We start from the raw sequence: 14,426 nt of genomic DNA on the forward strand, positions 1-14,426 counted from the left end.
TCTGGTGCATTAACCCACAGCGTAGACGTCCGAAATCCGAATCTTTATGCAAAATTCCCAATACTACAAGTTAACTTGATGCATTTTAAAAGAGCTATGCAAATCAAATAGAACACCCCCAAGGGTTCTGTTCAATCTCAAGGCCACCAGTCAGCGACTCTGCCAACCTCAATACCTGAATCTTTAACCAGTTAGGTTTACATTCTGAGACACAGATGTTTATGGGACGTAGCCTACCTAGGCCAAGCATAATTTCCTCCTGAGGCTGGAATGGAATGCACTATCTTCAAGTGTACATTGCTATTGTTGTTAAGTACCATTGAGTCGATTCCAACCCATAGCGACCCTGTATAGGGGTTCCAAGGAGCATCTGGTAAGCTTGAACCACCAACCTTGCAGTTCAATCTGCTTTGCAGCCTGGCACATTAGCCCACAGAGCCACACCAGGTAGTCCACAATTTACGGCATATTTGAGTTGCAATGAACCACATTTACGTCGTCCATTTTTGTTTGCATCTTATTCTTAGTAATATGTACTGCATGCAACATTGCAGTGCATGATTTGCTAATATTATTCTCAGATATTCACTTGCTGTCAATGATCGGATTTATAAAGATACTGATGAGAAAAAAACAATAATGACAACTTTAAATATATATATATTCAGAAACAGGGACTATCCATGTATGACATAAGCGTTGTTGTTGTTAGCTGCAATGAGTCAGCCCCTGGCTCATGGCCATCCTGTGCACAACAGGATTGGATCATTGCGATCCATATGGTCTTCATTGACTAATTTTCAGGTGTAGATCTCCAGGTCTTTCATCCTACTCTTTCTTAGTCTGGAAGTGCCACTGAAACCTGTTGAGCATCACAGAAACATGTGATTCACCATTGGCAGATGAGTGGTGGCCTTGTTGTTGTTGTTGTTGTTGTTAGGTGCATCAAATCAGTACTGACTCATAGCGACCCTCTTCACAGCAAAACAAAACACTGCCCAATCCTGGGCTAACCTCACAATTGTTGCCAGGCTTGAACCCATTGGTGCTGCCACTTGGCCAATCCATCTCACTGGGGGTCTTCCTTTTTTCCTCTGACCCTCCACCTTACCAAACATGATGTCCTACTCCAGCAATTGGTCCCTGCTGACAATATGTCTGAAGTATGAGAGACGAAGTTGGGCCATCTTGGCCTTCAAGGAGCACTCTGGCTGCACTTCTTCCAAAATGGATCTATTGGTTCTTTTGGCAGCCCATGGCACTTTCAATATTCTCCTCCAACACCATAACTCAAAAGCATCAATTCGTCGATGGTCTTCCTTATTCATTGTCCAGCTTTCGCATGCGTATGAGGTTATTGAAAATACCATAGCTTGGGTCAGGCGCACTTTAGTCCTCAAGCTGACATCTTTGCTCTTCAACACTTTAAAAAGGTCTTGTGCAGCAGATTTGCCTAGTGAAACACGTCATTTGATTTTGTGACTGCTGCTTCCCTGAGTCAGTTTGTCGTACTGTGGTGAGAGGTCTTAAGGACCAGGAATCAAGCACATGAATGGTGAGATACTGCCACCACCCTATTTATATACATGGCATCTGCAAAAGCCAGAACTGGTCAGAGAAGGAAAACTCTTAAGACTGCACCTATCAAAGGCAGAAAACTTGTGAGACCTAAAGAAACAAGGCAATTCCATAGAGTTCCAGCTCTCCCAGGTTTCATTTACTATACATAAGTGGTTGATGGTGATTGCAAGCCACCAAGTTGGTTTCCACTCACAGTGACCCTGTATAGGGTTTCTGAGACTGTAAATCTTTACAGGAGCAGAAAGCCTCATCTTTCTCCCATGGAGCAAACTGGTGGATTTGAACTTCTGATTCTTCAGTTAGCAGCCCAGCTCGTAATACACTATGCTACCAGGGCTCCTTGTATATATTGTTGTTGTTGTTATGTGTCGTGGAGTCGGTTCCAACTCATAGCGACCCTGTACAGGGTTTCCGAGGCTGTAAATCTTTACAGGAGCAGAAAGCCTCATCTTTCTCCCACAGAGCAGCTGGTAGTTTCGAACTGCTGACCTTGCGGTTCGCAGCCTGATTCGTAACCACTATGCTACCAGAGCTCCTTTTGTATATATAAGTAATATATATTAATATTTTACTAAATATAATAAAATTATGTAATATATATTACGTAAGACAACAAACAGCCCTAGTGGTGCTATAGTATAAGTGCTGGACTGCTAACTACAAGTTCTGCAGTTCAAACCCACCAGCCAGTGTGCGTGAGAAAGATGCAGCAGTTTGATTCCATAAAGATTACAGCAGTTCTATAAGATGCTCTGGTAGCGTAGTGGTTACGAATCGGGCTGCAAACTTCAGGATCATCAGTTCAAAACTACCAACTGTTCCGCAGGAGAAAGATGAGGCTTTCTGCTCCCATAAAGATTTACAGCCTCAGAAACCCTGTTCAGGGTCGCTATGAATCAGAATCGACTCCACAGCACATAACAACAACAACAACTGTGCTCTATAGGAGCACTGTGAGTCATAATGCATTCAGTGGCAATCTGTTTATATATTATGTATATAATGCGTGCCATCAAATCAATTCTGACTCATAGTCACCCTGTACATGGTTTCCGAGGCTGTCAATCTTTACGGGAGCAGAAAACCTCATCTTTCTCCCACAGAGCGACTGGTAGATTTGAACCACTGACCTTGTGGTTAGTAGCCCAGCTCGTGATCCACTACGCTGCCAGGACTCCTAAATATATATACATGTATATTTACCGACTCAACGGCACTTAACAACAACAATAATAAAATTATTTAAAATATTTTTCTCATTTTACTTTCAAAATCATTTGGCTGAAGAACCTGTTAAATTGAGTGGTTGTGATTTTTCAACATTCTGGGAATTCCTGCAAAATGAAAATAATCAAACCTACATATGTTGTTATTGTGACTTATGTACAACAGAATGAAACATTGCCCGGTCCTACACCACCCTCACAAACATTGCTGTGGGTAAGCACATTGCTACGGCCACTGTGCGGTTCCATCTCCCTGAGGGTCTTCCTGTTTTTCTCTGACCCTCACTTTACTGAGCACGATGTCCTTCTCCAGGAACTGGGCCCTCCTGATGACATGCCTGAAGTCTTGCCCTCTTCTCTTCTAGGAGCAATCTAACTGTTTCTAAAAACAACAAGGTTTTCAGGAATGCTGCACTAAAGCACAAAACTAAGACCATAGGATAGTTTGTAGGCATTGATTCAAACTTTCATTCATTTCAGTTGTGCCATTTGGGTTTTATATTTAGAGGTCATTCATTTAATTATTTTTGTTTGTTTTTTAAGGCTGTGAGTGTTCCCTAGCTAATTTCTAGGCTCTAGATGGGCCAGCCTGCACTGTGGAAGCTGAAGCCTCCCACCCCCACCCCAGCCATGGGAGGAGTTCTGGTTGGCCTGCGGTTATGTGTCCCAGGTAGTGAGGGAGAGGCCAGGCTGATGGTCGGAGGAGGTATGGCTGCAGTGAAGTCTCCAGCTCCCAGCTAAGAAAAGAGACCACTGGGCAGGCAAATATTGCCTCCAGTGGCACTGTGAAACTGTGGCTTCAGGATTCAGCACCTGCCAGGAGGGAAAAGAGGGATCTGGCAGGCTGCCCACCCCTAGACCCTATCCTGCCACCTTGGGGCAGTATGGCTATGGGCAGGTTGCTGTCTGCCTGGTTTCCAGGAGCTACATAAGGTCTATGAGCAAATGCTCGCAAAGACACAGGGGTCCCTGGAGATCTGTCCCCTAGGCTGCTCTGATCTCACTTTCTTCCAAGAAAGCCTGGGAAGGTGGGTTTTTAGGATGCAATTTCCTGATTTTTAAATGTTGGTTATTGACTGAATTTTCTTAACAATCTGTGGGCTAAACAGAATATGTCCAATGGTTAGACTAGGTCCTGCGGATGTCTTTATGAGACCCTGGTCTTAAGGACTAGGGAGTCTTAGGGAAGCTCAGGTCCCCCCATTCCTGCTGCCACTGACATTGCTTCCAACCACCCCAGCCTCCAGACTATTGATGGAACACTCAGGGCCCGTTGCTGCCTCAGGGCCTTTGCACCAGCTGTTCCCTCAGACTGAAATTCTTTCCCCCTGTGGTACCTTGGATTTACTTGATATGGCTTTTCTATCCAATGTCTTCTTAATTCTCACTAAGTGATTGGGTTGTTGTTGTTAAGTGCCATCGAGTCGTTTCTGACCCATAGCAACCCTGCATAGGGTTTCCGAGGAGCCGTTGGTGATCTTGAACTGCTGACCTTGCTGTTCAAACTGACTTTACAATCCAGCACATTAACCCACAGTGTCATACCAGGGTGGGGCTATACAAATAAGGTATACAGGAATCTAAGGCTGGGATTGGTTAGTTTTGTCATCCAGCTAGGTTTAAAAGGAGCATCTTAGAAATAGGAACGGATGATCCCAGGACCATCAAGAAGGAAGAGTGTGAGCTCCCTCTCTAGAACAATGTCCATAGCAGAGGCGGTGACATGACGTGGAGAGACTGAGAAGCTGCCGGCTCTAGGCCCATGGGCTGAGTAATGCTGAGTGCCCCCAGGCAGAGACAGGACCCAGGTTTGCAGAAGTGCCCTTGGGGTATTCACAGGCTGGCTAAAAGAGTTTTGTAACATTAGCGTGAGCAAGGTAGAGGTCAAGGGGCCACATGGCTTAGAATTCAAAGACAAGAGTGAGCTATGCCTGCAGTAGGGCAGACAGGAGGCGTTCTGACCGGAAAACTACTGCTTCCTGAGCTGGTTCGGATCCTAAATTGCACCCTGTTTACTTCCCTCATAAGCCCCATAATTGTGAGTATTGTTAGGAGTTCTGTGTGGTCATTGCAAAGGATTATCGATCCCATATGTGAAGCAGAGAGTGCCAGACAGGGTAGAGAAGGTTGTAGGGTGGAGGCATGTCTGACCTCCACTTCATAGGAACCAGCCTGGGGTTGATTTTGAGTTGAAATCTCTTCCCCTCTGTGAAGCCAGAGGAAGTCAGACATGGTTTTTTTGCAGTTGGCATCCAGAGTGGGATTCACTACAATGGCTCCAGACTTGTGGAAGCATGAGGTTTTGTAAGAGAAAGAACCTAGGGGCACGGGAAGTGAAACTTGTGATTTTTATATGGTTAATTTGGCTTTTGTTCCCAGTAAGTGGGTCAAGCTCACCAGCTGCTCCTCGGAAACCCTATACAAGGTCATGATGGGTTGGAACCAACTCCATGGTACTTGACAACAACAACAATAACAACAATGATCAAAAGGAATGTAAAAGACAAAATGCTTTAATTGAAGGGAGAAAACCAGCTCCTGGAGTTTCCAGGACCAGATGTCAGGCTGCTTAAAAAAAGATGACTGGTAGGGGACCAGACATGGGCACAATCCAGTTTCTATTGTCCTCAAATCCAACCTCAGATTTCTTCTTATGTGGTCCCCTCACTTAGAATTGCACCCACCCACCACCCTTTCTATTACTTCACCGTGGCTCGTCTGTGTGGTGCTGTAGGATAAGCACTGGACCGCAAGGTCGATGGTTCAAATCCATCAGTGTCTCCTCAGAAACCCTAAACAGGGTCACTATGAGTCAGAACCGACTTGACGCCATTAAACAACAAACACCAACGTATCTTCAAAGCATATTATGGCAAACTGATGATTTAATTTTTGATGATCCTAACTAGCAGATCAGCTCCTCCCAAGACTGTTGATCTGGGTTATAGAACAATGCTTGGCACAGAGTGAGTGCTAAGGGACTACTTGTTAAATAATAAAAGAAAGGCATTTTTATACCCCAATTCCTGCCTCAGTGCAGGCCTTAAAGGAGTTGAGGTCAGGGTGATGAGGATGGAGCAAGTAGACATGGAGGTCTAGGTTTGCTGACAGACCTGAGCCAACTTCCATATCAGTGAGACAGGAGGGCTTGGCTGATGGCTGATGGTCTCGGGTGTAAGTAATAATTATAGGCTACATATCTGGGCTCTGTGATGGAGGAATAAGGGCTCAAGGAGGCAGGGACCCTGTAGGCTTCTCCCCTAAGACATGGATCTCAAACTGGTAGCTCTAGAGTTGGATCCAACCATTGCAAATGTTTCTGTTGGTTCACAAAGTGTTAGAAAAAGTACTAGTTGCCAACACTTACACAACAGGCTGTTTCCATGTAACAAGCTGCATTTCTCTTGACAGGCCTTGTCTAATGAGACCATACTCCCACTTGGCAGGTCTTCTCCCTTGGGTGACCCCGGCCCCATCTCCCCTTGATCTGAGGAGGAGATCCACAAATTGTTGTGGTGCCAAGCCTGCTCATGCTGTTCCCCATCTCAGATGTACCTCCCGTCTGTGTGGTCATCCAGGATGGATGTCTGCCTCATTGCATCGTGGGGAGCAAGAGTCAGTGTTGAGAGGTGTGGGGAAGAGAAGACAGTTAATGAATCTGGCTGGACCTGCTTCTATGTGGGCCTGAAGACTTGGGTATTATCACGAGGATCCAGAATTAAAAGAGAGCAGGGAGAGGAATAGCTCCCTAGCTGCTTCTGAGGATGAAGATCTGGTACTGCCAATCTTTCTGACTGCACCTCCTTCCAGCCTCCCCTTCCTGGTCCCTCCACTCCTGTTGCTGCTGCTGCTGCAGAGACCTCCACACTCTTCTGCAGACACGCCAAGTTAGTTCTTACCTCCCAACACCAGCTGGTCCCTCAGCTTAGTTCTCATCCCCAACTGACTGATTCTTTTTGACTCTCGGGATTCATTCAAATAGAACCTCTTGAAGTAGACTTTCTTTCCCTGACCAGTCAACTAAACCTCCCATCACAACACTGGATTTCACAATCAGAAATTAGCTCGTAATGGTCTCCTTGCTCACACTGTCTTATTCCTAGCCATGGTCCCAGCCCTGAACCTGGGCCACCAGGAGACATAGAAACTGATGGATCTGGGATGAAGTGTGGCCATGTCCCAATCTACCTGCATATCTAAGTTCTCAAAGATGCCTCGGGTGCTGTGGAGAAAGATCCAGGATCCTTGTCCTTGCCTGCAGGGGAGCTTGAAATGACATGAAGGAGGAAAAGTCAGGTCGGGTTTTGTGATTCCTTTCTAGAAAGGCTTAATTAGGCAACTGTTAATGGAGAAAGATAACTCTTCTGAAAATGTCTGGACAAATAAGGACAGGGAAAAAATTCTCTGAGCTGCAAGAAACAAAGCAGGAAAAATATATATATATATGTATACATACATATGTTGTTGTTGTTAAGTGCCGTCGAGTTGATTCCAACCCATAGCGACCTTGTTTAGGGTTTCCAAGGAGCAGCCGGTGAGCTTGAACCTCCTACCTAGCAGTTCAAACAGCTTTGAAGTCTGGTGCATGAACCCACAGCACCATGCCAGGACTCCAAAATTAAAGTTAACACAAAATAATAAATCTCAAGGCGAAACAATAATTGTTATCATGACTAATTGTGACTGTCACCACTGTAAAGGTAGAAGTTTTGTAACATAAAGGGAGAAATAATTAATCTCATAGCCCAGAAAAAGAGGACCCTAGGACCATCAAGGGAGAAGAACATGAGCAGAATGTGGGACCCTATCCAGAGAAGCAGCGACATCAGAGATGGAGGCAGAGATGAGGACATGGAGAGATAGAGCAAATGAGGACTCTAGACTTAAGGAAAGAGAAAGGCTGTGTGCTGGCGGCCAGGAAGCAGGCTTGCAGAATGTGCCCTTTGGTTGTTTAAATGATTATATATTTCTGCGTGTTTTTGTATGCATCACTCCCCACCCCCAAAAAAAGCAGAGAATGGAAGCAAATGATGATGCACGAAGGGAGGGTTGTAATCATTGCACTGAAACAAAATACGATAGGATGAATGCAAAACCAATGTTCTCCCATGTAAACTATCACTCAATTCACAATAGACACTAAAAACAGAATGTGAATCCACATGGAGAGCGTTTAGCTTCATCATACTGTTTGTGTAACGCTATATGTTTTAGTGCTCAAAATAAAAGTTAGAGAAAAGTCAGTTAAAACTTGAAAATTAAAGTTGTGGTTCTTAAGTGTGGAAGAAAAGGAAAAACAGGAAGAAAAGAGCCTTTCAAATTGTTGTCATTGTGGGTTTGAACAACCAACTTGTAGTTTGCAGTCCAGTGTTTATCCTACAGCACCACAGTTAAATGTATAGAACTGAATCCGACATGGTGATGGTGGTGGTGGTGATATGCCGTGGAGTCAGTTCTGACTCACAGTGACCCTGTACAGGGTTTCCGAGGCTATACATCTTTATGGGAGCAGAATGCCTCATCTGTCTCCCATGGAACACCAGTTTCAAACTGCTGACCTTGAGGTTAGCAGCCCAACTCATAACCACTACACTACCAGAGCTCCTTTAATTAGGCGTAAGGGGAATATATAGAGAAATGTATGTATGTTACAAACCAAGCCAAAGCAAACTTACTGCAATCGAGTCAATTCCAGCTCCTAGTGACTCCGTTTGCGTTTCTCAGGATGCAATTTTATAGGTGCAGACCTTATCATCTTTCTCCCAAGGAGCAGTTGGTTTGAACTGTTGGCCTTGAGATCAGCAACACGGTGCTTAGCCTTCAGTGCCACCAGCTCTCTCTATATATATGTTGTTAAGTGCCATCAAATCGGTTCTGACTCATGGCGATCCTGTATAAGGTTTCTGAGGCTGGAAATCTTTGTGGGAGCAGAAAGCCTCATTTTTTTCCTGCAAAGCAACTGGTAGGTTCAAACTGCCAACCCCATAGTTGGCAGTCTAGTGCTAATCCTACAGAACCACCATGCTTTCTTATTATATATTAAATATTACATATGTCCCCCCTTTTAGATAAAAGCTTGTGTTCCTTAGTATCCTCTACAATGTCTTCCTTTTCCAGCCTCCTGGGTCAGTTCGCAGTCCCTAACTCCCCTCAGAACCCAGCTCAGCTCTTTTCCAGCTGGGCTGACTTAATCAACGCTGGTGTAGTAGGGACGCCAGGCTCTGGGCTGGTACTAGCTGTGGCTGCAGAGGCAGGGAGGTGAGTCTGCAGTTATAAGAACCTGGGCCTCCTGCCATCTCAGCATCCTTCTTACCCCCTGCACTTCATCGTCCAAGAAGATGGACCTGCACCCTGGGACAGCCAACCCCCGCGCCCCACCTCCTGCACATCCCTGAGTCATGGAGCTACTCTTGTTTCTATCTTCAATGAACAATATCCGTGTGTGCAGTGATAGGATTACTGCGTGTTGTTCTTAAGTGCCGGTGAGTCGGTTCTGACTCATAGTGACCCTGTAAAGGGTTTCCTAGGAACACCTGGTGGATTTGAACTGCTAGCCTTGTGGTTCACAGTCCACTGCTGATCCTATAAGCACCACACCAGGCTTTATTTTCCAAGTTGAGGAAACTGGCACAGAAAGGCTGATTCCCTTAGACACAAGTTGTACAGTTAATTAAGGGTCACGCAGAGTTGGAATTTCAGCCTAGGTTGTTGGGGTGGAGGATGGCAACAGGAACCCATGCAACTTTGAGGTTCCCAAGGATAGACACAGGGTTAGGTTTCCAGAGAATTGTTCTAGAATCGAACCACTCTTCTCTGCTCCACTGCCCCCTCTCCCCTGACCCCTCACAGCAGGTTCCTACTGTAGTCCGGTCTCCACAGCTTGACTGAGCCCTCCCCTCATCACATCTCAATCCAGGGGAGTCACAAGTCCCCTCCATGGCCCACAAAGCCCCTCTTCCTCATCCTCTCGCCTGGATCCCTCCCTCATTCTGGCAATCATTTCTAGCTGCATTGGTCTCCTTGCTGTTCCTCCAACATCCCAGGCACCCTCCCTATCTCCAGACATTCACACTTGCTCTTCTGTCCACTGGATTCACTCCCACTCCCACCCTACCCCCCACCCCCCACCCCAAGATGTGCACACGATCCTCTCCATCACCTTTCTTCAGATCTCTGCTCAGACATCTCCTTCTCAATGAGGTTGTCTCTGGACACTCCATTTAAAACTGCACTTTTCACCTGAAATTTTCCACCTTCACTCCTTAATTTATGTACAAAGGTGAGTCAAAAGTTGCCTGCACTCCAGTTATATTAAAACGCCCATCCACGTCAACAACCAATGACAACGTTGAAATGTGTGCGTGAAATGATTCTGCCGAATAGATGAGTGGCAGTGGGTTATGTGACAAATCACTTGCAAACCAGCCATGGTTCTGCCTATGAAATAATTCACAACAGACTCGGGTTTCCTAAACTTTGTGAGGAATAGGTACCAAAACAGCTTACAGAAGAGCATAAATAGAAATGTTTGGACAAAATTTGCAAACAAAATTTGGACCGATACTCAAAGGAAGGTAAAAGTTTCTTTAAAAAAAAAAAGTTACTGGCGATGAGTCATGGATTCATCTCTATGAGCCTGAGAGTAAATGGCACAGTATGGAATAGAAACATCCGCAATCACTGACCAAGAAAAATTTCAAAAGTCAACCATCTAAATGAAATGCAGATAGGTGTCTTGTGATACAATAGTGAATAATTGTTATCAGGACTGATTGTGAGGGTTAGAAATGTAAAGGTAGATGTTTTATAGCAAAAGAAGGGGAGTGATTAACTTTTCAGTCTAGGAGCGGAGGTCCCTGGGACCATCAATGGAGAAGAGTGGAGAGCGGGACCCTACCCAGAGAGGCAGTGATGCCTGAGATGGAGGCAGAGATGATGACGTGGAAAGATGGAGCAGCTGGGGACTTGAGATCGATCTAGAGAGGGAGAGGGGCTGTGTGCTGATGACCGGGCAGAGGGGAATGGGGGTGGGGGTGCAGGTTTGCAGGGTATACCCTTTGGTTGGTTGATGATACATGGAGGGTAGTATAACCATGGCAATGAAATGATATACAATAGAATGAATGTAAAACTAATCTTCTCCCATGTAAACCATCACATAATTCACAATAGAACATTTATTTAAAAAAAAAAAAAGTCAACCATCAGTTGGAAAATTGTTGCTTACAGTTTTCTGGGATTCTCAAGGGCCAGTATTGGAACACTATCAGGAAAGTTTCAACAATCAACAGTGCTCGTTACAGTGAGACGCTCACTGAAGAACTGAAGCCTAAATGTCAGATTAAACTCAGAGGACTGCGATCCAAGGGTGTTGTGATCTTGTATGATGATGCACGTCCGCAAACCTCTGCGCACGCTGTGGACGCTGCAAAAACTTCATGTTCAGGTGTTAAAGCATCCTCCCTGTAGTCCTGATCTTGCTCCATCAGACTTTCACCTGTTTGGTCCCCTGAAAGCAGCCCTTTGAGGACAAAGATTTACCTCTGATGAAGAAGTGCATTCATGCCTCACAGCTCAGCCTAAAATATTTTGTTAAATAAGGGAACATGAAAGCTTGTTGACATATGGATAGAGTGTATTGAGAAGCAAGGCGATTATGTCAAAAAATGATGTATTTGTCTTTTTTAAAAGTTGATTAAAATAAATTCTACAGTCAGAGTGCAGATCCTTTTTTACTCACCCTCATATTTTCCCCATACACTCATTGGCTATGTGTATTGTTTCTCTTCCTTCTTGACTAGCATCCCCATGAAGGAAGAATCACTCTGTTCTGTTCCCTGCCACTTTCCTGTTACCTAGTGCAAGGTCTGAAGTCCTGGTGTGATGCTATGGAATAAAGCACTCGACTGCTAACCCCAAGGTTGGTGGTTCAAACCCACCAGCCACTCCTTGGAAACCCCATACAGGCTCACTATGAGTCAAAACTTCACAGCACTTCACAGCAACAGCATAGGGCATGGGACATGGTAGGTGCTCTGAAAATAACTGTTGGGTGTGTGAATGAAAGCCATTCTTAGGGTCACTATATCCCAGGCCCCGTAATAGATGAATCAGGCTCTCCTTAATAAGCCACAGCTTTGGGGGCACACACAGTAGTTCCATAGGTGGAAAGGGAAAAGACTCTGAGCCAGACAGCCTGGGTTCATATCCTGATTCAACACTCTCTCACTGACCTTAGGCAAGCAAGACTCCTTTGATAGGTCTCAGTTTCCCCATCTGTACAGATGGTGGAGGGGTGGGGGGTGGGTTAAGAATATCATTCAGCCTGCAAGGATGCCCTTTGAATTCAATGGCGTTGTTGTATGAAATGCTGACGGCATGACTAATTCTGAACCTTGGTTCCCTTCCTGGAAGGGAGTGGACCAGGAGGGGCATGGCTGTGTGTTTTCCAACAGCTAACAATGGAACTCTTGTAGACATCCACCCCTGTGGGTTCCGGATAAGAGTCTCAGGTCTCAGAGGGGAACTTTTCTAGGGCATCTATATTCTTTGAAGATTGTTGCAACAGGAAATACTGGTTTGGAAGTTTTGAAAATAGTGGTGTGGTTTCCAGTCTACTCTCTCTCCTGCAAGGAATAATAGAGAGATGAAGAAATTGTCCCCGCTCTGGTAGCGTAGTGGTTACGAATCGGGCTGCGAACCCTAAGGTCAGCAGTTCGAAACTACCAGCTGTTCCACAGGTGAAAGATGAGGCTTTCTGTTCCTGTAAAGATTTACAACCTCGGACACCCTGTACAGGGTCACTATGAGTGGGAACCGACTCCACGCACATAACAACAACAACAACAACTAGCTCTTAGTGGTAGGACTGGGTAACAAGCAGCAACAATCCCTGGGCCACATCGATTGGTTCAGTGGGATCCAATCAGAGTAAAGCACAGGAATTTTTTTCAAAGTTGGAATAAGAAACAGATTAGGTCTTGCTTTGACACCGGGAATACACATTTGAGGCTTAGAAGCTCTGCAGTAATTTTACCACCTGAGAACAATGTTAACAGAAGTTGTTGTTGTTAAGTGCTATTGAGTCGATTTGATTCCAACTCACAGCTACCCTGTATAGGGTTTTCGAGGAGCAGTTGGTGAGCTTGAACTGTCAACCTTGCAGTTCAAATGGCTTTGCAGTCTGGTACATTAACCGACAGCGCCACACCAGGACTCCATGTTAACAGAAGAGAGGACCACAAATCCAAAGAAATGCTGAGAAATAAAGTGGACGTCATCAGATTATGCCTGATCTCCACATGGAATCTTCAGTTATATCATCAAAACTTTTGACTTGTTTGAGTCCGTTTTAATGAGACTTTCTCTTACTTGTAACCAAAACCAACTAAACTGGTACAGAGAGGAATTTTGTGGGTTTCATATCACTGTGCATTCACTGGGGTATGTTATATGATTTTTATTCAGTTTGAACCAACACATGCTCTTTTCATTTAAATCAGTTCAAGAATTTCTATGGTTCAATGGTACATATATCAGACAAGTCAGGGTTCTGTATCTGATGACAAACCTGGCTCCTCGTTAACCTGGAAAGATAACTCTGAGATGAACACGCTGGAGCTGCCAGACCGGTTCTCCTTCCTGAGTTCCACCCTGAAAAAGGGCTGTGAGCTGGCGGAGTCACAGGATCAGCAAAGACAGAAGCACAAGTGCCTGAGATCTCAACAGTCCTCCCGTTGAAGGGGTCCAGGTGCCAGGCAGGTGTCAGAGATGAGAAGATGACACCTAAAGATCTCTCTTAAGGTGTCTTCTCCTGTCCAGGTCCACAGGAGAAGGGGTACAATGCATTGTGGTGTGGAAGCCTCACAGCAGCAGAATTGTTCACAATTCTCCTCGGCCTAGAAGACCTCTCCTGCCAGGTGTAGCTGTCCGTCATGGAGCAGTTGTCCTGGAGAGGGAGCGTGGAGTCAGAGCCGTTGAGCACAAAACCTGAACAACTGTTGGGCAGGGCAGGCTCAACACAGGAATCAGGACATACAGAGCTGCAAGCGGATGTGGAGGGAAGGGCAGCTCTAGAAGACAGATAGGGGTTAAGCACTAGCTAAGCATTGCTATGTTGGTATTTTAAGGAGCCCTGGTACCATAGTGCAATACAAGCTGGGCTGCTAACTGAAAGGTCAGCAATTTGAATCTACCATTTGTTCTGCAGGAGAAAGATGAGGCTTTCTGCTCCTGTAAAGATTTATAACCTCAGAAACCCTATACTGCTATTTTGAAGCCTTTCCAATCAGAAGAGCACCAAGAGAGCATTGGAAGGGTTGGGGAGCAAGAGCAGGTCACAAGGTCAAAGGGGAGAAGGTAGAAGTATTATGAGGGAGTGATGTGATGATGGTGGTGATGATGGTGGAGATGGTAGCAGTTATGGTGGTGATGATGATGATGCTGGTGGTAATGATGGTGGTAGCAGTGATGATGGTGGTGATGATGATGGTGGTGGTAATGATGATGGTGGTGATGATGATGATGGTGGTGGTAATGGTGATGGTGGTGATGATGATGATGGTGGTAATGATGTTGGTGGTGGTGGTAATGGTGATGGTGGTGGTGGTAATGGTGATG

Source organism: Chrysochloris asiatica, unplaced genomic scaffold (assembly GCF_000296735.1).
Source record: "Chrysochloris asiatica unplaced genomic scaffold, ChrAsi1.0 scaffold00104, whole genome shotgun sequence".
In the NCBI taxonomy this organism is placed as follows: Eukaryota; Metazoa; Chordata; class Mammalia; order Afrosoricida; family Chrysochloridae; genus Chrysochloris; species Chrysochloris asiatica.